The 22,542-nt window shown below is 44.3% G+C and overlaps 1 long non-coding RNA gene across 2 annotated transcripts in view; it reads left to right on the top strand.

Annotated features, from left to right (window-relative positions):
* Positions 1 to 22,542, top strand: part of LOC137537321 (uncharacterized) — a 106,365-nt gene that overhangs the window by 13,056 nt on the left and 70,767 nt on the right. The window contains exons 2-3 of one of the 2 annotated variants that reach the window (XR_011024591.1): positions 2,804 to 2,949; positions 6,025 to 6,077. This is a non-coding gene — a long non-coding RNA (uncharacterized lncRNA). The remainder of the gene's footprint in view (positions 1 to 2,803; positions 2,950 to 6,024; positions 6,078 to 22,542) is intronic. The other variant, XR_011024590.1, reaches the window with a different exon arrangement.

Raw genomic sequence — 22,542 nt, 5'->3', positions numbered from 1 at the left:
GAGCTGAAGTTACTTTTAAAACACTATAATTCGGCCCCCAGCTATAGCTGGAAGCAGAATTCTATAGTTCTCCACCATCCACGTGGACTTAGAGGGGCAATAGTAATTAACGTCGCCGGGAACTTGTGCAGCAGCAGGATAAGCTATGCCGGCTGTAAGTCTCCCGGCGCCGATTTCATATGTATGTGGTGGGAAGGAATACTTCAATCACCCCTGCATCCCTGTATTGCAAATCTGCAGTGCAGTGAGCAGGTGGGAATGAATACCTCCTATTACCCATGCATCCCCGTATTGCAGATCTACAATGGGAGCAGGAATGAAGAAATATTTACTATTACCCCTGCATCCCGTATTGCAGATCTACAGTGGGAGCTTGTGGGAAGGAATACTTTGTATTATGCCTGCATCCCCGTATTACAGATCTGCAGTGGGAGATGGTGAGAAGGAATACTTCCTATTATGCCTGCATCCTCGTATTGCAGATCTATAGTGGAAGCAGGTGGGAAGGAATACTTCCTATTACTCATGCATTCCCGTATTGCAGATCTACAGTAGAAGCAGGTGGGAAGGAATACTTCCTATTACCCGTGCATCCCCGTATTGCTACCCATGCATCCCCGTATTGCAGATCTGCAGTGGGAGCAGGTGGGAAGGAACACTTCCTATTACCCATGCATCCCCGTATTGCAGATCTACAGTGGAAGCAGGTGGGTAGGAACTCTTCCTATTACCCATGCATCCCTGTATTGCAGATCTACAGTGGAAGCAGGTGGGAAGGAATACTTCCTATTACCCATGCATCCCCATATAGCAGATCTGCAGTGGGAGCAGGTGGAAAGGAATACTTCCATTAACCCATGCATCCCTGTATTGCAGATCTACAGTGGAAGCAGGTGGGAAGGAATACTTCCTATTACCCATGCATCCCCGTATTGCAGATCTACAGTGGGAGCAGGTGGGAAGGAACACTTCCTATTACACATGCATCCCCCGTATTGCAGATCTACAGTGGAAGCAGATGGGAAGGAACACTTCCTATTACCCATGCATCCCCATATAGCAGATCTACAGTGGGAGCAGGTGGGAAGGAACACTTCCTATTACCCATGCATCCCTGTATTGCAGATCTGCAGTGGAAGCAGGTGGGAAGGAACACTTCCTATAACCCATGCATCCCCATATAGCAGATCTACAGTGGGAGCAGGTGGGAAGGAATACTTCCTATTACCCATGCATCCCCGTATTGCAGATCTACAGTGGAAGCAGGTGGGAAGGAACACTTCCTTTTAACCCATGCATCCCTGTATTGCAGATCTACAGTGGAAGCAGGTGGGAAGGAACACTTCCTATTACCTATGCATCCCGTATTGCTGATCTACAGTGGGAGCTTGTGGGAAGGAATACTTCGTATTATGCCTGCATCCCCGTATTACAGATCTGCAGTGGGAGATGTTGAGAAGGAATACTTCCTATTATGCCTGCATCCTCGTATTGCAGATCTGCAGTTGGAGATGGTGGAAAGGAATACTTCCTATAACCCATGCATCCCCATATTGCAGATCTGCAGTGGAAGCAGGTGGGAAGGAATACTTCCTATAACCCATGCATCCCCATATAGCAGATCTACAGTGGGAGCAGGTGGGAAGGAATACTTCCTATAACCCATGCATCCCCATATAGCAGATCTACAGTGGGAGCAGGTGGGAAGGAATACTTCCTATAACCCCTGCATCCCCATATAGCAGACCTACAGTGGGAGGAGGTGGAACATAACACCTTTGTCATATAAGGATCCCTGTGCAGAATTGCCAGTGTCTGTGCAAGTCGGAATAAACGTGAGCACTTCCTTGTACTGTGCTTGAAACGGTGAGCAGTGAAGCTCAACCTTACTGAGCAGACTTACTGAGCAGATGCTGGTCATAGAGCATACATGACCAAAGGGTCCACGTTTATGGAGTAGGCAGGATTTGTTACTGGAGACTTGGCAATTTATCACAGTGGTATAGTTATCACTGGACAAGGCTTTCAGACCACATGCATTGTTTGCTCCGCAGCAGAATGGAAAGTGGGTGGCGTCTGCTTGTCGCACATGACCTGTCATTCAGCTGACGACAGCTGCAAAGGCCAGCTGTCACCTCTTCACTATGTGAAGCTTCTATGCACAGTTCAAGTGACGCCTAGCACAGTATTAGGACAGTGGGAATCACATTGCTATTAAATTGGATCTATGGGTGAAAACCTAGAAAAAACCTGGAAATAATATACTTATCACTCCTTTGAGACTTTGATGGTCCCTAGTCGTCCTTCTCCATGCTATTTCCAGAAGGAAACCTCATAGGGAAATTCCGCTGACGTGATTGGATGGACAGCACCCTCTCGACCTGCTAAAGTCTCAGATAGGTTGACGTAAACTACGCCTAAACTATTCGGCCAATCACAATGCTTCATGCTGTAGAGAGTGCTGTGATTGGACAACTACTTCCTATGAGGTTTCCTGCTGGGTCCCCTAAACTAGATTTTTGCCTCCTCTTCTGTAATTAGAATCGGTCTTTCCCTTGTTGCTGTATTGAAAGCGGTTAGGACCCGAAAATGTTCATCCTCTCTGATGATCAATGAGCTGCAAAACGTCCGAAATTATGCAGTTTTTTTATGCAAATATATGCAGCTTGAAAAAGGACCAATCAATATAAATATGGGTTTAAATTGATAGGTCCATTTTCAAACTGCATACATTTGCATAACAATTTGCATACATTTGCATCAACTCAGAAGAATTTGCATATCTTTGATCTTCCCTATTAAGGTCATTGGAACTGAAGTAAAAAGGCTAGTGATCCAGCCAACTAAGGGACTTGTCCTTATCGTCCCATAGTTCCTATTACTGGCAGGATGTGGCAGTCCTCTTGGGAGATGAGACCTATTACAGAACCAGGTCCCATAAGTGGAGAGGTGAGTATGAGGTTTTTTCCTTACTTTGCACGTGTGCAATCCTCATAATGTTCTTATTAGTAATTTATATAGCTCCATCCTTGGCAATGTTATTTATTGCTTTCACAAAGTGTCAACATATTACATAGCGCTGTACATTAAAGTTACAGACAATATTTAGGGGTGACATACAGCAATAAGACAATACAGGAATACAAGAAAACCAGATCACGCTGCACAGTATGAGTACAAGGTAATGCTTAGTCAGTCACTGGATGGGAGCATGGAGATTAGGCAAGTTAGGTTCACTCAAATGCATAGCATGGGTGTACAGTAATGGAGGTGCATGATCAGGTAGGACACAAAAGGAGGAGGACCCTGCCCAAAGGCTTACAATCTAGAGGGGGTGGTAGGGACACAAAGGGTAGGGGACCAGAGTTCAGCTGCGGGTTTAGAGACTAATGGGGGGGAGGGGAGGGGTAGGTGGTAGGCCAGAGTAAAAAGGTGAGTTTTGTTATACGAACATATGATAAATACATACAGTTTCTATGTACGACTTGGTGTGTAAATAATACACAATAGAGCCTCACACCTGTAAATGTTTACAGAGAGGAATTATTAGCACATAGGCTGATTGCCACAACACAAACCTGACAGGTAAAGAGAATAGGATAGATTTTCTTGAAACAGCAACACCTGTCAAGAGGTGGGACATGCTGGGCAGAAAATGAACAGTTGAGTTTTTTCCAGTTCTTAAAGCAAACCTGAACTGAAGCATTAAAGTTATAATAACCATACACGCGTCATACTTACCTCCTGTAGTCCTCAATCTCTTTCTTTTCTCCAGCTCCCTGTTTGTCCACTGTGATCAATGGAATTCTCCATCCTCCATTTAAAAAATGGCGATGATCCCATAACAGCTTCCGGGTCAGCACTCTGTTAACCAGTAATATCCCCCACATGAGCCATAGGGAAACATGGACATTACCTTGCACGTCAGTTGTCTTTTTACTTATAACTGACAGCAATTGATCTAGTGAAAAAAGGGCCCTAAGGCCCCATTTACACTTAATCAGTTGCTCTCAGTTATAACTGAAAGAAAACTGATTTTCAAAATAATGACAATGTTTTCCTATGGCACAGTTCACACTTAACACGTTTTAACTGAAATCTTCTTCCCAATGCACTGCTATGGAAAAAAACGCGTACCAACGCGCACTAAAGCGTACCAATTGATTAAGTGTAAACTGGGCCTAAGGCCACATACACACATCAGACTATAGTCTTTGGAAAATGAAAGATCACAGATCAATCTTACCACCCTTCATGTAGTATGAGAGCCATACTCTACACAGTCTTTTCTATGGAGCTGAACTCCACATCAGAAAAAAAATCTTTGCTAGATGCTGCACACACAGATGCTGTACAGACACAAAAGATCAGTATCTGCAAAAGATCTGTTCCTGCCAAAAATCCATTCCTGAAAATTGCAATGATAGTCTATGAGCTCTGCAGATCATCATACACACATGATTTAACTGACATTCATCTGCAGATCAAGCAATCATCCGCAGATCTGAAAATCCATCCTGGTGGATCTGATCTGCAGATGAATGTCAGTTAAATCATGTGTGTATGATGATCTTTTGCAGCTACAGATCTTTTGAGTGTGTGCAGCATCTTGCAAAGATTTCTGTCTGATGGGGAGTTCAGCTCCATAGAAAAGACTGTGTAGAGTATGGCTCTCATACTACATGAAGGTTGGTAAGATTGGTCTGTGATCTTTCATTTTCCAAAGACTATAGTCTGATGTGTGTATGAGCCTTAAGGCTTTCATCTCCTGAGAGAGAAATCTGATTAGATCTAGTCAGAACTGGAAGGAATCTTTGTTAAAAGAAAATGGTGAGCTTCTGAGAGGAACCGACGGTGAGGTAAGTATATACCGTATTTTTCGGACTATAAGACGCTCCGGACTATAAGACGCACCTAGGTTTAGAGGACAAAAATCAGGGGAAATCGGGGGAAAAAAATATACTAAACCTGGTGCGTCCATAGTGCAGGGGCGTCTTATGGACCTTCCCTCCCCGAATTATTATGCCCCCCTTTATGTCTTTCTTGTACTTCTTGTGTCCCCCTGTGTTCACCTATGTACCTCTGTGTCCTCTGTCCCCCTTGTGTCCTCACCCCCCCTCCTGTGTCCACTGGTGTCTCCATGTCCTCTGTCCACCTGTGCCCTCTGTCCTGGTGTCCAATGCCCTGTGCTCTGTCCCCCTTCCTCTGTCCCCTTGTCCACTGTTTCCTTCAGTGTTTGCTATCCCTGTGTCCCAGTGTCTGCATGCCCCCCTGTGCCCCAGTGTCTGCGCACTACTCAAGCAATGCACCAATCAGGCGAGTGGGTGCTGTGATTGGCCCCAATGACAGAAAGTTGATCCCGCCCTCAACACCATCGGGCGAGCAGTGTGCAGCGTGATTGGCGGTTGAGGCCAGCTCTCCCGCCGGATTGGTGGATTTCTCTGCAAAAATGTCCAGGACTTCCTGATTGATACAAGCTACAGCGATACCGACAGACAGTGCGATGATCAAAGCTGCGAGACAGGCATGTATTTGGGAAACCGGGTACAGCCGGCTGAATATGTGGCAACTGCTTGTATGTGACACTGGGGACACGCAAACACGCTGGGGACACGCAAACACACTGGGGACACAGAGTACATTGCAAACACGCAGACACGGGGAAATGCAGACATTGGGAGGGATATGCAGACATAGTAGACACGGGGATAGAGTTACAGGCGCAGGTCCAAATATGTAGCATTCGGACTATAAGACTCTCCCCCCCCCCCCCCCCCCATTTTGGGGGGAGAAAAAGTGTGTCTTATAGTCCGAAAAATACGGTAATAGTCTTTTGCAGCTACATCATGTGTTTATTTTAAAGCATTTTACTTGGTTTAGGTTCCCTTTAAGGGTAATGTGTTGGAAACAGGAAACTTTGATGCATGCTAAATTGCAATTTGGATTTCGGCCCACTGTATTTGCACTTGACAACTCTGCTATGCATTGTCTGGTCTGATGAATCCTATTTTCTTTGGCTTTCAGATTCCCCTTAAAGGATACCCGAGGTGACATGTGACGTGATGAGATAGACATCGGTATGTACAGTGCCTAGCACACAATTGACTATGCTGTGTTCCTTTTTTTTCTTTCTCTGCCTGAAAGAGTTAAACATCAGGTATGTAAGTGGCAGTTCCTGTCTGAGTCAGGACTGGGTCAGACTACAGTGTGACTCTTAATGATAAGAAATTACAACTATAAAACACTTTCCTAGCAGAAAATGACTGCTGAGACCAGGAAAGAGACTAAAAGGGTCAATAGTTCATAGATTTTAGCTCTGGCATACTCCAATGAATGTGTCATTGAGCAAAAACACAGTAAAATCTTAAGTAGATTTAAATATAAAATAGAACTGTGGAATATCTTAAGTCATTTTTAGGAGAAGGAGGATAGAACAATTGTTTATTTCATTAGTTTATTTTCACCTCGGGTGTCCTTTAATTCAGTCTGAGTATCTGGGATGTGCTGGAAAAACTAACCCCGGGCCTAAGCTCTCAGGGCTTGCATGGTCTACTGTAAACATGTTTCGTGCCAGAAGAAAACAAGGAAAAGCTGCTACACTCGCGCTCACTGCACTTGTGGGAGCAGGGAAATCAGATGCCAGAGGCCAAGTAGTACAAGGAAAAGCTGCTACACTCGCACTCACTGCACTTGTGGGAGCAGGGAAATCAGATGCCAGAGTCCCAGTAGTACAAGGAAAAGCTGCTACACTCACTGCACTTGTGGGAGCAGGGAAATCAGATGCCAGAGTCCCAGTAGTACAAGGAAAAGCTGCTACACTCACTGCACTTGTGGGAGCAGGGAAATCAGATGCCAGAGTCCCAGTAGTAACCAAAAGGATCTTCCATTGCACCAGATGGTTGGGCGATAGTAGAAAAATCTTAATTCCTTAATCCAACATCAAACATTACAGATAAAAGCTCACGCGTATCGGAGCCAGGTATGGCTCCTTAATCATAGCTTCATTAACCCTCTGGGCGATACAATTACATCGCCCAGGAAGGGGCGCAGCACTTTTTAAATTTTTTTTTTATTTTTTAAATCATGTAGCGAGCCCTGGGCTCGCTACATGATAGCCGCTGCGCAGCGGCATCCCCCCACCCACTCCGATCGCCTTCGGCGATCAGAGTAAGCAGTAAATCCCGTTCAGAACGGGATTTCCTGCTGGGCTTCCCCGGTCGCCATGGCGACTGGGCGGGATGATGTCATGGACGTCGGGACGTCAGAGGGAGTCCCGATCCACCCCTCAGCGCTGCCTGGCACTGATTGGCCAGGCTGTGCAAGGGGCCTGGGGGGGGGGGGGGCTACGCGGCACGGCGGGTAGCGGCGAGCGACGGCGATCGGAAGTTACACGCAGCTAGCACAGTGCTGGCTGCGTGTAACAAAAAAAAATTATGCAAATTGGCCCACCAGGGCCTGAGAAATCCTCCTGCGCGATATACCCCGAGCTCAGCTCGGGATTATCGCCCAGGAGGTTAAGGAGCCATACCTTCCTCCGATACGCGTGAGCTTTTATCTGTAATGTTTGATGTTGGATTAAAGAATAAAGATTTTTCTACTCTACTATCACCCAACCATTTAGTGCCAGAAACCTGGGATATTTGGGGAGAATTGGCCTCAATGACTCAGAGCCGTTTTGAGTCCACAAAGGGTGACCTACACAGTATTAGACAAGTAGTTTTAATGTTTTGGGTGATCAGTGTATAGATCAGCCTTGTGACTCAGGAAACTCCGATTAATACAAGTTGAGCAGCAGACAAATTATACATAGAGGTGTATTGGTCATATATATTGCACACAGCCATTCTAGAAACACACAGAGAGAGCCCTGTTTCTAAACACTTTGAGGTATTGCATCAGTAGTGGTGGTGAGTCACAGCTTCTTGCCACTTCCAGGAACTTTCCCTCCCCAGCAGTCATGGCTGGGAACATTACTGGCTTGCCTACTTCCGCCCTCTCTTCCTCCTTTGACTAATGAAGTGGGTGGGATACGGTGGAGAAATGAAGCCACAGCGTGCATACAGGAGGCGTGCCAACCATATGGACTACTAGTGGGCGGGAACTACAGGAGGGAGGATGGACGATTGGCCAACAGAGCAAGTCTAAAGGGTGGTACACTCATGCAGTTTTGATTGGTCATTCATTGGCAAATTTTACTTCCTCCAAGTAGTACGAGAGCTTACCTTCACAATCTGTTCACAGTAGTCAAAATCTGCTTGCCCTCATACTACATGGAGGTGGTAAAAAGGACCAATCAAAATTGGATGTGTGTACCTTGCTTTAGGACTGCTTCACATGGAAAAATAGGAATGGCAATTGCATTTGCACCAGTTTTTTTTCATTGTGATTTCGCTTTTCTATACTGTTAACAGAATAATCGTACTAAAAGTTCTAGATGCAGTGCTTTTGCAATTCTAATAAAAATGATTCTCTCTAGTTAGAAACAGCCCATAGAATTTAATTGTCTAAGTGCTTTTTGAAACGCTGGTGATCGGAAAAGTATTTAAAGGACACCCAAAGCGTGTGTGTGCGCGCGTGCAGATGCTTACTGCACTTCCTGTGTGCTAGCGTCTTGCTTCTTTATGTGATAAAAGGCCACCTTCCCTTACCATGGTCAGCACCCTTTGCCCCGGAAATACTTCTCGGCCCATACACAATATGTTAGGTAAGCAGCCTTGTGAGTGCATGTGCAGGACGGCTATGGCGATGGGAGCACAATCGAGGACACGCATGGCCAGGGCCACGCAGGCGCACTGGCCTGGTGGCTGGCCAGTCGCAGAAAAAGGAAACTGAGCCGCGGCGAGGGACCAAATGATCAGTGAGTGACAGAACGAGCACAGTACGTCTGCGGGGGCCAGAAGGAAACCCCAGGTAAGTAAAACTTTTTTTTTTCTGGCCCGGTTAAGGTTCACTTTGAAGGGAACCTAAAATGAGAGGGATGTGGAGGCTGCCATATTTATTTCCTTTTAAACAATCCCAGTTGCCTGGCTGTCCTGCTGATCTTTCTAGTCATTATTGTCTGAATTACACACCTGAAACAAGCATGCAGCTAATCTTTTGCGGACATGGTGCCTGTATTGGCAGACAGTATAGTGCGGGCCATGCTGTTTATATTGGCAGACAGTATTGTGTGCGCCATGCGGCCTGCATTGGGGGACAATATTGTGTGACACGCAGTAGCATTACCTGGCAGCCAAAAACACTCCCGTATCTCGTCTGAGGACAGCAACTGCAGCGCTCAGATGCAACTGCATAGGGGGACCACCGGTCACGTGTCTAGAGCTAGCAAGTGCCTGGACAGTAATTAGGAGCCGCACCCGTGGAAAAGAGGCCTACAAGCAAAGCTGATTCTTGTGCAATTTTCGTTTGTCATCGCCAGTGAGTACCCTCTGTTAGTGCCCATATATATTCAATATATATTGAATTGGTTGTGTAGTATGGGTAATTACTAGAACATTACTAGCAAAGAAAATATCATATTCTTATTTTTAAGTTATATAGTGTGTTTTTTTATAACATTGCATCAGTCTCCAATATGTGTAGTTTACACACTACTCAGTATTCTAAATGATTTTACAGAGCAGGCCAGTGAACTATTGAACTGTCCTCTGCCGAGAAAAAAAACAATACAGTGACAGTTGAGATAACAAGCTTCAGAAGATAGAGCTCTCTGCGACTTTGAAAGTCGTGGAGCTTAGCTGCTTTTTTTGCATAGATAACTGGAGTTTCTTAACTCTTCCTGTACTGGAAACAATATTAAACTTATGTCTCTGCTCCTAATGTTTTGTTTCTTAGCTATACTACACATACAAATCATTATATCATAAAAAAAAATCGCTTCAGTGTCTTTTTAAAGGTTATTATGCTGTTGTGTATCTTTTAGAGCAGAGCAGACTTCTGAGTTCAGGTCCACTTTAAGAATAGCTGAATGATTATTATTTTCTTTCATAGTATTTTTACAGCTTAGAATATTGCCACTAGATGGCACTCTTGGTCTATAATTGTAAGAAGTCTGATGGTGGCCATTTCTAAAAGTTTCAGGCTGTATGGGAATTACAGACGTCACACGTTTGAGGACCAAAATGAATGTTCTGCTAGTTTCTTGATCTGATGTCTGTACACCTCTCTTCTTACATTTAGGCCCCTTATACACCTGCAGTGTAAACCTGCATTGCCTTACCCTATTTTTACCGCAAGGGGCTGCAAAAGCAATGAAAGTCTGTGGAGACTTTCACACTTATTGCTGTCCATTGCTGTGCACTTGGAAGTATCCGATCTGACGCAAGGGCTGCAGTGTGTTACTGGAAGCACTGAGCTTAATGTACGTAACTTGGGGTAATGCAAGTCCATGGGTGACGCACATTGTGTAAGCGACAGAGCACAGTGCAGTGCGTATGCCTAGACCGAAGGGAATGCCAGTGATGTACTACTTGCTCAGCAGGGAGTACGTCACTGAACTGGGGCGGGGCTATGCATATAACTGTCAGCGCACTCTGATGAAGGGTCATATGATTGACATTTTTTGCAATGCGGCAGGAGCAGCGGATCACAACACACACAAAAAAGTGTAAAAACGGGCTGAACTAAAGGATGACTTCCGGAAATGTAATTGGATTAAGCATTAAATAGAAATACAGTTTGTTTTAATTTAAAAGGACGGTCTTTCAAAAGTTATAATTCGTAGAAGTTAATTCTCTCCCTGTACAGCTGGCTAACTGGTAGAATGTGCAAGTGAATGTGCAAGTCTGCCAGTAGTTAAGATGGTGACCCGCAGGCTCACAGTAAATCAAAGAAAATGAACTAATTGCACGACGATTATCAATCATTTCTTGATCTATCTTCTATTTTTTTTTATCAACACAGGAAGGTAGAGATATATTACAGAAGGATCTGGATAGGATGGCAGTGTTCTCCCCAGACGGTTTTTTTTCCAGCTGGGTGGCATGAAAAAATAGCCGGGTGGGACATAACGGAGAATTGTAGGGGTGGTGCTTCTCTGTACAACTCTGCTTACAGCAAAGGAAGAGGATGAGGAGGCAAACCGATGACAGCCGGGTGCTCACAAATATTAGCCGGGTGGAGCACCCAGCTACAAGAGCCCGGGGAGAACACTGGGATGGCTACACGAGCAAGTAGATGGCAGATAAATTCAATGTTCAGAATCAGAAATCCTTTATTCCCCAAGCATGACTGGCTGGTACCCGGAAATGGGTTTAGCACTTACATGGCTCAGAGTAGGGATAGGAAAATATAGATAACAGAACAGCATGAAAAGGGGTGCAAATGGTAATTTAACAGTAGTGCAAATTGAAATTAAATGAACATGGTATTGTTCCGAACACAGTGTTACGCTAAATAGTTCAATCTATCGATTCTGGAGCTGCAGCTTTAGGGGGGATGAAAGGTAGAGGGTGGGCGCTGGCGGTGATTCGCCCGCAGGGAGTTCAGGTGTTTTACCGCAGCAGGGAAAATGAGTTTCTATGGCGTAAAGTTCTGCTGGAGATGGCCCAAAACCTCCTGTCTGAAGGAAGCCGACTGAAAAAGCGGTGAACAGGGGGTGAGGGGTCGCCAGCAATCCTCATTGCTCAGAGCGTAGTCTGGAGTTGTGGAGGAGGTCTTCCAATAATTCTCTCCGCAGATCAAATGACCCTCTGAAGTTTGTATTTGTCTCTGGAGAAACCAGTGTACCAGACTTCCTGCACAGGTCCTTGGAGATGGTAGTGCCCAGAAGGTGGAAGCTGACTACTCTTTCGACCTCGGTGTCATCGATGTAAATTGGTGGAGGGGTGGGGGCATGCTTCCTGAAGTCTACTATCGGCTCTACGGTTTTGGCTGTATTGAGGATCTCCTGGCGGTAAGCTTGTTCGTCATTGTTTTTTACCAGGCCGACGACGGTGGTAGTGATGGGTCGTTCGTGAACGAGCCGGCTCTAAGAGCCGGCTCTTTGCTGTGAACGACAAGAGCCGGCTCTCAGTTTTAAAAGAGCCGATGCCTCAGCCGCCCCACACAGCTCTGATTTGCTGTGTAATAAAGGGCGCTGAGGCATGCTGGGAGATGTAGTCCTCCTCTTGCAGCTTGTAGGAGTGTATGGGGCGGAGCAGAGCAGTAGCAGGAGGGATTGCCCCAGTCAGCGAAGCAGTCTGGAGTTGTCATGGAGACGGGGGCGGAGCTTTTACTCCGATTCTGAGTGGTGTCCAGTGATATTTAATGAAGAGCCGATTGAGAGCCGTAAGAGCCGGCTCTTTAAAGGGAGCCGATTCAGAGGAGCCGATTCTCTGAGAAGAGCCGGAATTCCCATCACTAGATGGTGGTGTCATCAGCAAATTTGATGACCTTGACAGACAGTTTCCCGTGGATCTGCAGTTCGTGTCGAGGGAGAACAGGACCAGTGACAGGACACAAGCTTGTGGAGCCCTCGTGTTCGTTACCCTTCCTTGAGAGGTGAAATCGCACAGCTTAACGACTTGAGACCTGTTTGTCAAGAAGTCTTTGACCCACAGGCAGAGGGTGGGATGGACATTCAGTGCTGCTAGATTGTTCTGAATTGTGAGGGGGCAGATGGTGTTAATGGCCGAGCTGAAGTCCAGTAGAAGGATCCTGACATACATGTTCAGTTTATCCAGGTGGTCATTTGTGAGTTCTAGGCACATGTTGACAGCATCACCGGTGGGTCTGTTTGCTTTGAACGCAAACTGGAATGGATTCAGTACGGGGGAGGTGATAAGTTTAATGTGGAACAGGATCCCTCTTTCAAAGGTTTTCATGATATTGGATGTAATGCTAGGTACACACCATACAATTTTCTGTTAGATCGATGGTTTGATAGATCATTTTCGTCATGTTCGATCTCATTTTTTTATAGTTTTTCTGGTCAATTTCTCATAGAAGTGAATGGAAATCTATTTCATACAAATTGTATGGTGTGTACCCAGCATAAGGCCCACAGGCCTGTAGTTGTTGATGTCAGAGTTTCCCTGCTTTTTGGGCAAAAAATGTAGTCTGGCATCTTGGTCGTACCAATGGTCAAGCACAATACCAAATAAGCTGGATACAGATAAGGGCGTCTAACTTTGAGAGGGATTTAGGATAGTACTGGTTAACAACAAGTTAAATCGTATTCAGTGCCAAGTAGCTTCAGCTAAAGCAAAGGGGGTATATTATCTCTTTTATCTTAGCTTGGATTAAGTTGATGCAGCTGAGAATAGATTCATGTACGAAAATGAAAATTGCATAAAATTGGTAGCTGGAAATTTTCACAAGTAATTGTAAACTTTAGACAGCAGCATGCCAATCAGAATATGTTGCAAGTCAAATTGGAAGAAGCCGATGGGATTTATGCTGGAGGGCTGAGAAATAAAAGGTGTCTGGAGTTGAAGAGGATGACTGTGAGTTTTAATGGAAGTGACTTCTTTACCTGGACAATTCTTGGAATCTTCCTTTACCCAGCAAACCGCAGCAGTTGGTAATGCATACATACAATTAAGCCGCCAGGAAATTTGGGCGCAGGATAAAGCAGATATATGGCTTACCCTACTCCTGAAAAAACCCAGGTGGTGCTAATTACTATTCTCCCTCCAGGTCGCGTGGACAATGGGGGAAAGATGTAATTTGGCTTACAGCTATTGCTGGCGGCTGAATTAGTGTTCTTATAGTAATTTGTGCTGCGTCTTCTGACAGTGCTCAAATGACTTACTGACCGCCGCTGTAGCCGTAATTCCTATGGCGGCGCTGGCTGCACCCAAATCTCCGACGCTGGTTTTACAGCGCTCCCTGATGATGCCTCTACAAAGGGATCTGCTGTTTATTGAAAGTAATGACCTGAAGTCCCCCAATAAGCCCAGATTGGGTGGCGGTGCTTTTGGGGGGGTTGGTAGAAGCTGGCAAAGCTGTGCCAAAAACGTCACTAGGACAATGGAGTCAAAATAAGTGCATTTCTCAACAAAGGAACACATGGAGGATAAGAAAATTCAATTTATAAATATGGAAGAACTTGAGGCTTGCTCTGCTGTTGGGGGGGGGGGGGGGCACTCTGTACCCGAACTCTGTACCTGAACCCTGTTAGTGGCTTTTCCAGCGAGTAATACACCAAGTTCTGATTTGTTCTGCACATGCTGGCATAATAAGATCCTTTCTTTTGATCTGTATAAATGTGGTAATCATTACACGAGGAGGAAAAAGTTCTTTGATCCCTAAGAAAACCTTTATTCAAATCCTTGAACTTGACTTTGTGGCTTGTCTGCATTGCCCAGCCATGAGTAGACGGTCCTCTCATATTCTGAGCCTGTGTGGTGTATGTCAGAGAAGAAAGACGCTACTCTGCAGCTGTTCCCCTTGTCAGGTTTATGAGAGGTGAGAGTCAGCTTTTATAAATCAGTCAGTGTGAACAGAAGCCACAGTGGGGACACAGCACTGCTAATCTGTAGTCTGAAAATAAGCCACGGTGGGGGATACAACACTGCTAGGCTTTCTGGTGACATTGGTTCCTGGCCCAGTGTAGGCTCTCTGGATATGTCATTAAATAATGAATCCAGCCACTTGTACTAACTCTGTTATGAGAAGCATTTAGGCTCTTAAAACAAATTAAGTTAGTTTTTTGAGCAAAGAAGGAACAGCATTGCATTTAGGCTCTTATACATTAAAGGGTACCTGAACCTGAGTAAAATTATTTATACTAAACACATGATGTACCTGCAAATGAATATTTCTTACCTCGCCATCAGTTCCCCTCAGAAGCTCACCATTTTTATTCTAACAATGATCCTCTCCAGTTCCGACTAGATCTAGTCATTTTTGTGTCTCTGGAAGCTAAAAGCCTCAGAACTTTTACACTTAAAGTACCCCTAACCTCGATTTTAAATAAAATATTGTTAATGCTTTTTTATTGAAACTAGCGCTGAAGATTTGATTGTATCCACTCAGTATCAACAGATTTTGGAGACCAATTTCCAGGAATCAGTGACAAAGCTGAAGCTGTGCTGGGGCTGGATCTTTGAACAAGACAGCGACCCTAGACACTGCTCAAAATCCACTAAGGCATTCATGCAGAGGAACAAGTACAACGTTCTGGAATGGCCATCTCAGTCCCTAGACCTGAATATAATTGAAAATCTGTGGTGTGAGTTAGAGAACTGTCCATGCTCGGAAGCCATCAAACCTGAATGAACTAGAGATGTTTTCTAAAGAGGAATGGTCCAAAATACCTTCAACCAGAATCCAGACACTCATTGTAACCTACAGGAAGCATTTAGAGGCTGTGATTTCTGCCAAAGGAGGATCTACTAAATATGGATTTAATTTCTTTTTTGTGGTGCCCAAATGTATGCATGTGCCTAATTTTGTTTAAACAATTATTGTGCACTTTCTGTAAATCCAATAAACTTCATTTCACTTCTCAAATGTCACTCTGTGTGTCTCCTATATGATATATTTAACGGACATTTTTTATCGTAACAACCAACGATTTATACAGGAATATTATGACGATTAACAAGGTTGCCCAAACGTTCGCACCCAACTGTATTTGTCAAGGGGTACTTGTGATAATGTTTACTATGCTAGGGGGTACTTAGTGAGTACAGGGTTTTACAAGGGGTACATGCAAATAAAATGTTGTGAAACTCTGTTATAAAAAGTTATAGACTAATGAGTTATACTGATTACTGAAATTTCCATTTTGCCCTGGTTATGTTGATAACAAATAACCCAGCTTTAATCGTTAAAGTGTACCTATGAGAGAAAAAATTGCAAATGATACCTCAATGAGCGGACGCCATTGGATAGTTTAGAGCAGGGGTAGGGAACCTTGGCTCTCCAGTTGTTAGAGAACTACAACTCCCACAATGCAGTGAAGGAGACCGACAGCCACAGTCGTGATTAATTAAGGCAAATGCGTCCTGGGATTTCTAGTTTTATCACAGCTGGAGAGCGAAGGTTCCCTACCGCTGGTTTAGAGGCTTTCCCCATCCCTCACCCCACTAATCTAGCACTTGGGACCCTTTCTTGTCCGTATGCAGGAGCAAGGATGTGCACAGAGAGGCTTGTGCATGCATTTGCGCTACTGTCCATGTACAAGAGCAAGGATGGCCTGTACGGTAGCACACACCGGCTTGTGCACGCAATTGCGCTACGGTCTGTGTACAGATGCAAGGATGGCCTGCACAGTAGCACAGAGTGGCTTGTGCATGTGGTTGTGCTACCGTCTGTGTACAGATACAAGGATGGCCTGTACAGTAGCATGTGGTTGTGCTATTGTCTGTGTACAGATACAAGGATGGCCTGTACAGTAGCATGTGGTTGTGCTACTGTCTGTGTACAGATACAAGGATGGCCTGTACAGTAGCATGTGGTTGTGCTATTGTCTGTGTACAGATACAAGGATGGCCTGTACAGTAGCACAGAGTGGCTTGTGCATGTGGTTGTGCTACCGTCTGTGTACAGATACAAGGATGGCCTGTACAGTAGCATGTGGTTGTGCTATTGTCTGTGTACAGATACAAGGATGGCCTGTACAGTAGCACAGAGTGGCTTGTGCATGTGGTTGTGCTACCGTCTGTGTACAGATACAAGGATGGCCTGTACAGTAGCATGTGGTTGTGCTATTGTCTGTGTACAGATACAAGGATGGCTTGTACAGTAGCACAGAGTGGCTTGTGCATGGGGTTGTGCTACAGTCTGTGCTACTGTACAGGCCATCCTATCTGTACACAGACGGTAGCACAACCACATGCACAAGCCACTCTGTGCTACTGTACAGGCCATCCTATCTGTACACAGACGGTAGCACAACCACATGCACAAGCCACTCTGTGCTACTGTACAGGCCATACTTGTATCTGTACACAGACGGTAGCACAACCACATGCACAAGCCACTCTGTGCTACTGTACAGGCCATCCTTGTATCTGTACACAGACAATAGCACAACCACATGCACAAGCCACTCCATGCTACTGTACAGGCCATACTTGTATCTGTACACAGACGGTAGCACAACCACATGCACAAGCCACTCTGTGCTACTGTACAGGCCATACTTGTATCTGTACACAGACGGTAGCACAACCACATGCACAAGCCACTCCATGCTACTGTACAGGCCATACTTGTATCTGTACACAGACGGTAGCACAACCACATGCACAAGCCACTCTGTGCTACTGTACAGGCCATACTTGTATCTGTACACAGACGGTAGCACAACCACATGCACAAGCCACTCTGTGCTACTGTACAGGCCATCCTTGTATCTGTACACAGACAATAGCACAACCACATGCACAAGCCACTCCATGCTACTGTACAGGCCATACTTGTATCTGTACACAGACGGTAGCACAACCACATGCACAAGCCACTCTGTGCTACTGTACAGGCCATCCTTGTATTTGTACAGACTGTAGCACAACCACATGCACAAGCCACTCCATGCTACTGTACAGGCCATCCTTGTATCTGTACAGAGTGGCTTGTGCACGCAGTTGTGCGACCGTCTGTGTACAGATACAAGGATGGCCTGTACAGTAGCACACAGAGGCTTGTGCACTTGGTTGTGCTACTGTCTGTACAGTTGAAAGGATGGCCTGTACAGTAGCATGGAGCGGCTTTTGCATGCGGTTGCGCTACCTTTCATGTGCAGGCGCAAGGGTGGCTTGTACAGTGGCAAGGAGTGGCTTGTGCATGTGGTTGTGCTACAGTCTGTGTACAGGCTAAAATGGCCTATACAGTAGCACGGATTGGCTTGCACATGGCTTTTTACTCTGCACTTGAGGCTTCTGCACACGGTCGTACACTGACATCCCTCTAATAAAGTAACTTACTTTTGCTGTGTTTTTTCTTCTCGCAAGTTTTCTTTCAGATCACAAAGTAATCCACTTGAGACCAAATACAGGAAGTGAGGTCTTTTGAACTAGTCTGTTGGGCAAACCAATCCTTGTAGGCTCCCATTTCTCCTTATTTTTGTGACATCATCCCCATGATGTAGGTTCTGCACACAATGAGCAGTAAATAACGAGGCAGTGAGAGTCTCTTGGGTTGTAGATCTGTATTATCACATGTGTATGTACATCATTTATAGACAGCTCTGTGATGATATGTATAGAATTATATACACACACACACGTGCTCAATGTACATCTCATCCACACACCACACTGGCAATATCCATTCTATCCTATATATTCTCTAATACAATGGCAGAGAGAATGAGAAACAGCAGCAGAGAGGAGATGGTTGCTGGGCTTCCTTTTCCTCCTAGGAAGGTTTAGGCGTGTTTTGGACATCATGGTAAAGGACAACTGAAGCGAGAAGGATATGGAGGCTGCCATATTTATTTCCTTTTAAACAGAATCCAAAGTGAAAATAACCTTATAAGATAATGATTTGTATGCGTAGTACAGCTAAGAAATAGAACATTAGTTGCACAATTGTTTCCAGTACAGGAAGAGTTAAGAAACTTCAGTTGTTATCTATGCAAAAGAGCTTCTCTGAGCTCTCTGACCAAGCTTGGTTGGCTACAGTGCTGTTTTCATCTCAACCTGTCTCTCTCACAGTTTGTTTGTTTAAACCCACCCCGAGCCAAAGCTCGGGTTCAAAATCTGCACTAACCATACAAAGAGGGAAACCTCAGGATCCAAATGATCTTACAAGCCCCCCGTTGCTGAACGTGTGGCTCTCGTTCACATCGGGTGATTAGGGACAATGCATTGTCGCTAATTTTTCGCGGGGCCGCACTCCGAAATGGGGGACCAAGGAATAGAGAGGGAAGCATCAATAGGATCCTAAGGTTTACCGCTCTATAGGTAAGTATCTGATTTTTTTGTGTACCCGAACTTCGGCTCCAGTACTCTAAGGTTTTACTGTAGAAAAGTTTGAAGAGTCATTAGATCTGCTGTTTCATAGTTTAAAATACAGTGTGTGGTTTGCAATTGCAAGTATGGCAGAATGACGCAATGTTATTGAAAAAAAAAAGCTATATAACTGAAAATAAAAATATGAAACTTTTCTTTGCTACTAATGTTATATTAATTATCCATATCACACATGGAATTCATTATATCATGTGTTTTTTTTTTTTTTTTTTTTTTGCTTCAGTGTCAGTTGCCTGGCTATCCTGCTGATCTTCGGTCTCTAATACTTTTAGCCATAGACCCTGAACAAGCATACAGCAGATCAGGTGTGTCTGTGAGTTAGCTGCATGCTTGTTTCTGGTATGATTCCGACACTACTGCAGCCATATAGATGAGCAGGGCTGCCAGGCAACTGGTATTGTTTAAAAGGCAATAAATATGGGAGCCTCCACATACCTCTAATTTCAATTGTCCTTTAAAGTAATACTGAACACAAATGTTAACCGTCACATAGTAGATGACTGCAGGAAAACACAAATGGATAAAAAGCAGATAGTTTCTAATGAAAGTTAGGTCCTCGCACACCATTTATAGCAGCCAGTCTTTTAATAAATCCTGTTTGGGTTTGTTGGGTTATTTTAGTACTCTGGTGGTGTCTAGCTCAGGACAAGCTTAGTAATTCAGGCTCCTAATCTTTACAGGAGGACTGTTTATAGCAATCTTTCATGGTACTATGGACTAGGCAAAAGGAGACAGAGATTTGTATGGTAGTTGCAGTAACTGATCTGGGGAAATATTTGTATTTACACCGTTCCTCATTAACGGACGCGTGGGAAGCCCTGATATGATCTGCTAGATGCAATAACTATCCTGTCTTCTATATATGGGATGAGGACAATGGATATAGAAATATCTGTTTTACAATCTGCCTATAGAAATATATATCTGTCCCTATCCAATGGTCTGTACTCGAGAGCAATTCCTATAGAAATATTGGTGTTTAACTGTCTTCTTCTACACAGTAGCACATAAAAGTTTATGAACCCATTTTAAGTTTACAATATTCCTGTAACGGTATGACCTGTGATCTGTTTGTCACGCAAATCCTAAAACTAGATCATGAGAAGTCCAAAACCTTATACTTGTGTATATATTGAGGAAAATAATCCAAGTTACATATGTGTTTGAGCCTCTAGGATTACCAGTTCATTTTGAGTAGGACCGCTGTTTCAGTCAATGGGAGGCTGATCTGGTGTGTACTTTGGAGGTCTGTTCTTATATAAAGAACCAAAATCTGTCTCTTTACTATTCCAGTCCAAGGGCTTGTTTACGCGCAAAAGTCCGCATTATCGCACGCAAACGGTAGCGCTCGTAAAGATGTACGCACAGCACCTCGCGTGCTAACTGCTTAGCACGGGCGTTCTAACAGTTAATACTCTTTAGAGAATCAAGCCTCAATACTCACAAATCAGGTCTGGAAGATTTGGAATGACCTCTGCAGCAGTTTTTGAAGTTAGTAATGACATCTTTTAAGAGGAACTGTAACCAAGGATTGAACTTTATCTCAATCAGTAGGTGACGCCCCCTTTTCCAAGAGAAATCTTTCTTGAATTGATCATTGGGGGGATTGTATGGCTGATCTTGTTGTGAAACCTCTCCCACAGTGTGATGTCAGGACCTAGGTCTTGACAGTTTCCTGTCTGTGAACCTTGTTGCATTGTGGGAAATAACAGCTGTTTCCAACTGCCAAACAACCTGTGTCTCCCTTTGTGCATATGTATATCTATAAATAAAAACAACCTTTGAGCCTATCTCATTATTGGGTTGTGTGATTATTTATATATATATATATATATATATATATATATATATATATATATATATATATATATATATATATATATATATATACTGGCAGTTGCTGCTGTCTAGTTTTTGTTTTTTTTCTTGTCCGCCAGTAGTAAAGTTAATGATGTGCAGGCTGTTTGTGGATCAAACAATATGAACAAATGACATGGCGAATATCAATCATTTCTTGATCTCTCTTCTATTTTCTAACTTCTTATTTTGCAATGTATCGATTTATTATTTTTTCCCCTTACGCTAAAGTTCCTCTTTATAGAACTGTGACCCCCCAGTCCACTGTCAGTGTAGAAGTGTGTGGTGGTGGTGGTGGTGGGGCAATTCAATGCTATTTTTCTCCTCCCAAGGAGTGTTCACCCAATAAAAATCATATTAAAAGCAATGTGTGTAATACTCCAGGAGATCTCGCAGAAGCTCAAGTCAGTCTCAGTAGACCTCTTTTTTGCATTGGGGAATGCCAGTGTTGAGTTCACCATGGGGAGAACACTAATAACAAAAAAAGAACCTTGCTGTCTATAGTTTGCTAAAGACCGCATGGAAACATCAGAGGGCTGCTCGAAGTACATTCTGTGGTGTCAGATGAGATAAAACTACAGGAAATTTATTATACTGGTAAAAGGCAACCACTCCAGTCTACCATAATAATCTCATCCCATCTGTGAAACATGGTGGTGGTACTATCATGATTTGGGCTTCTTTTGCTATTTTTGGATCCGAATAGCAAATATCCAGGTATCCGTCTGTGAACTAAAGCTGAAGAGAAACTGGGTCGTGCAGCAATACAATGAACCTAAATGCACAAGTCAATGTACCAAACAATGGTCTAAGCAGAAAGAAGTTAATGTATTGGAGTGGCAGAATTTGACCTTAACCCTATGGAAATGTTGTAATAGGCACTGATGCAGAAATCCCTGAGATGAAGCAGTTATGTAAGGAGCAATGGGCTATAATATAAAGAACGGACGTGTTTATAGATACTGCTGCCCAAGAGGATCAAACAAATATCTAACTTTGGGGGCTCGTTTCCATATGTGCGCTTTCAGCTGTGCATATGGAAACGCGATTTCAGGGACATCAGAGAGGGCATAGACATAGACTGCACTCTCTGTTTCCATACATGGGCTGTGATTCGCGTCTGAATTGCAGCGCATGGTTGCCTGCATTTAAGGGTGATTGCGCCCGCGATCCCATTCACTATAATGAATGGGATCACAAGCGCCGCCCCCTGGAGGAATCGCGTGAAACACAGCCGCGCTGAGCGCACCGCTCTGTGTTGTATGATGGAAATGAGCCCTGTAGCCTTCCCGTCAGTAACTAAACATTCATAAGGTGTTAGGCCTAGTGCACACCGAGCGGTTTTTGGAGTGATCCGCCGGCCGCATCCGCCTGGAAAAACGCTTGGCTAATGTATTGCAATGGGATGGTGCACACCGGCGGTTTGAGGTTTTTGCCAAGCCGCAAACGCACCTCCTGCTGCGCGTTTGCGGATTTCGGAAGCGTTTCGTCCTCAATGTAAAGTATAGGAAAAATGCAAACCGCTTTGAAAAACGCTACTTCAGAGCGGTTTGCCAGGCATTTTTGTTACAGAAGCTGTTCAGTAACAGCTTTTACTGTAACAATATGTGTAATCTGCTACACAAAAACGCACCCAAAACCGCTAGGTATGTTTAGAAAACCTCTCTAAACATACCTAGAATCGCTCTAAAATCAGCTCCCAAAACCGCTAGCGTATTGCGGATCTGCTAGCGGTTTTGGTGTGCACTGGGCCTTAGATTTGTTTATTCATCTAGGTTTT

The sequence above is a fragment of the Hyperolius riggenbachi genome, chromosome 10 (assembly GCF_040937935.1).
Source record: "Hyperolius riggenbachi isolate aHypRig1 chromosome 10, aHypRig1.pri, whole genome shotgun sequence".
NCBI lineage: Eukaryota > Metazoa > Chordata > Amphibia > Anura > Hyperoliidae > Hyperolius > Hyperolius riggenbachi.
Note: the sequence above shows the minus strand (reverse complement) of the source record. Positions and strands in the feature narration are given on the sequence as shown.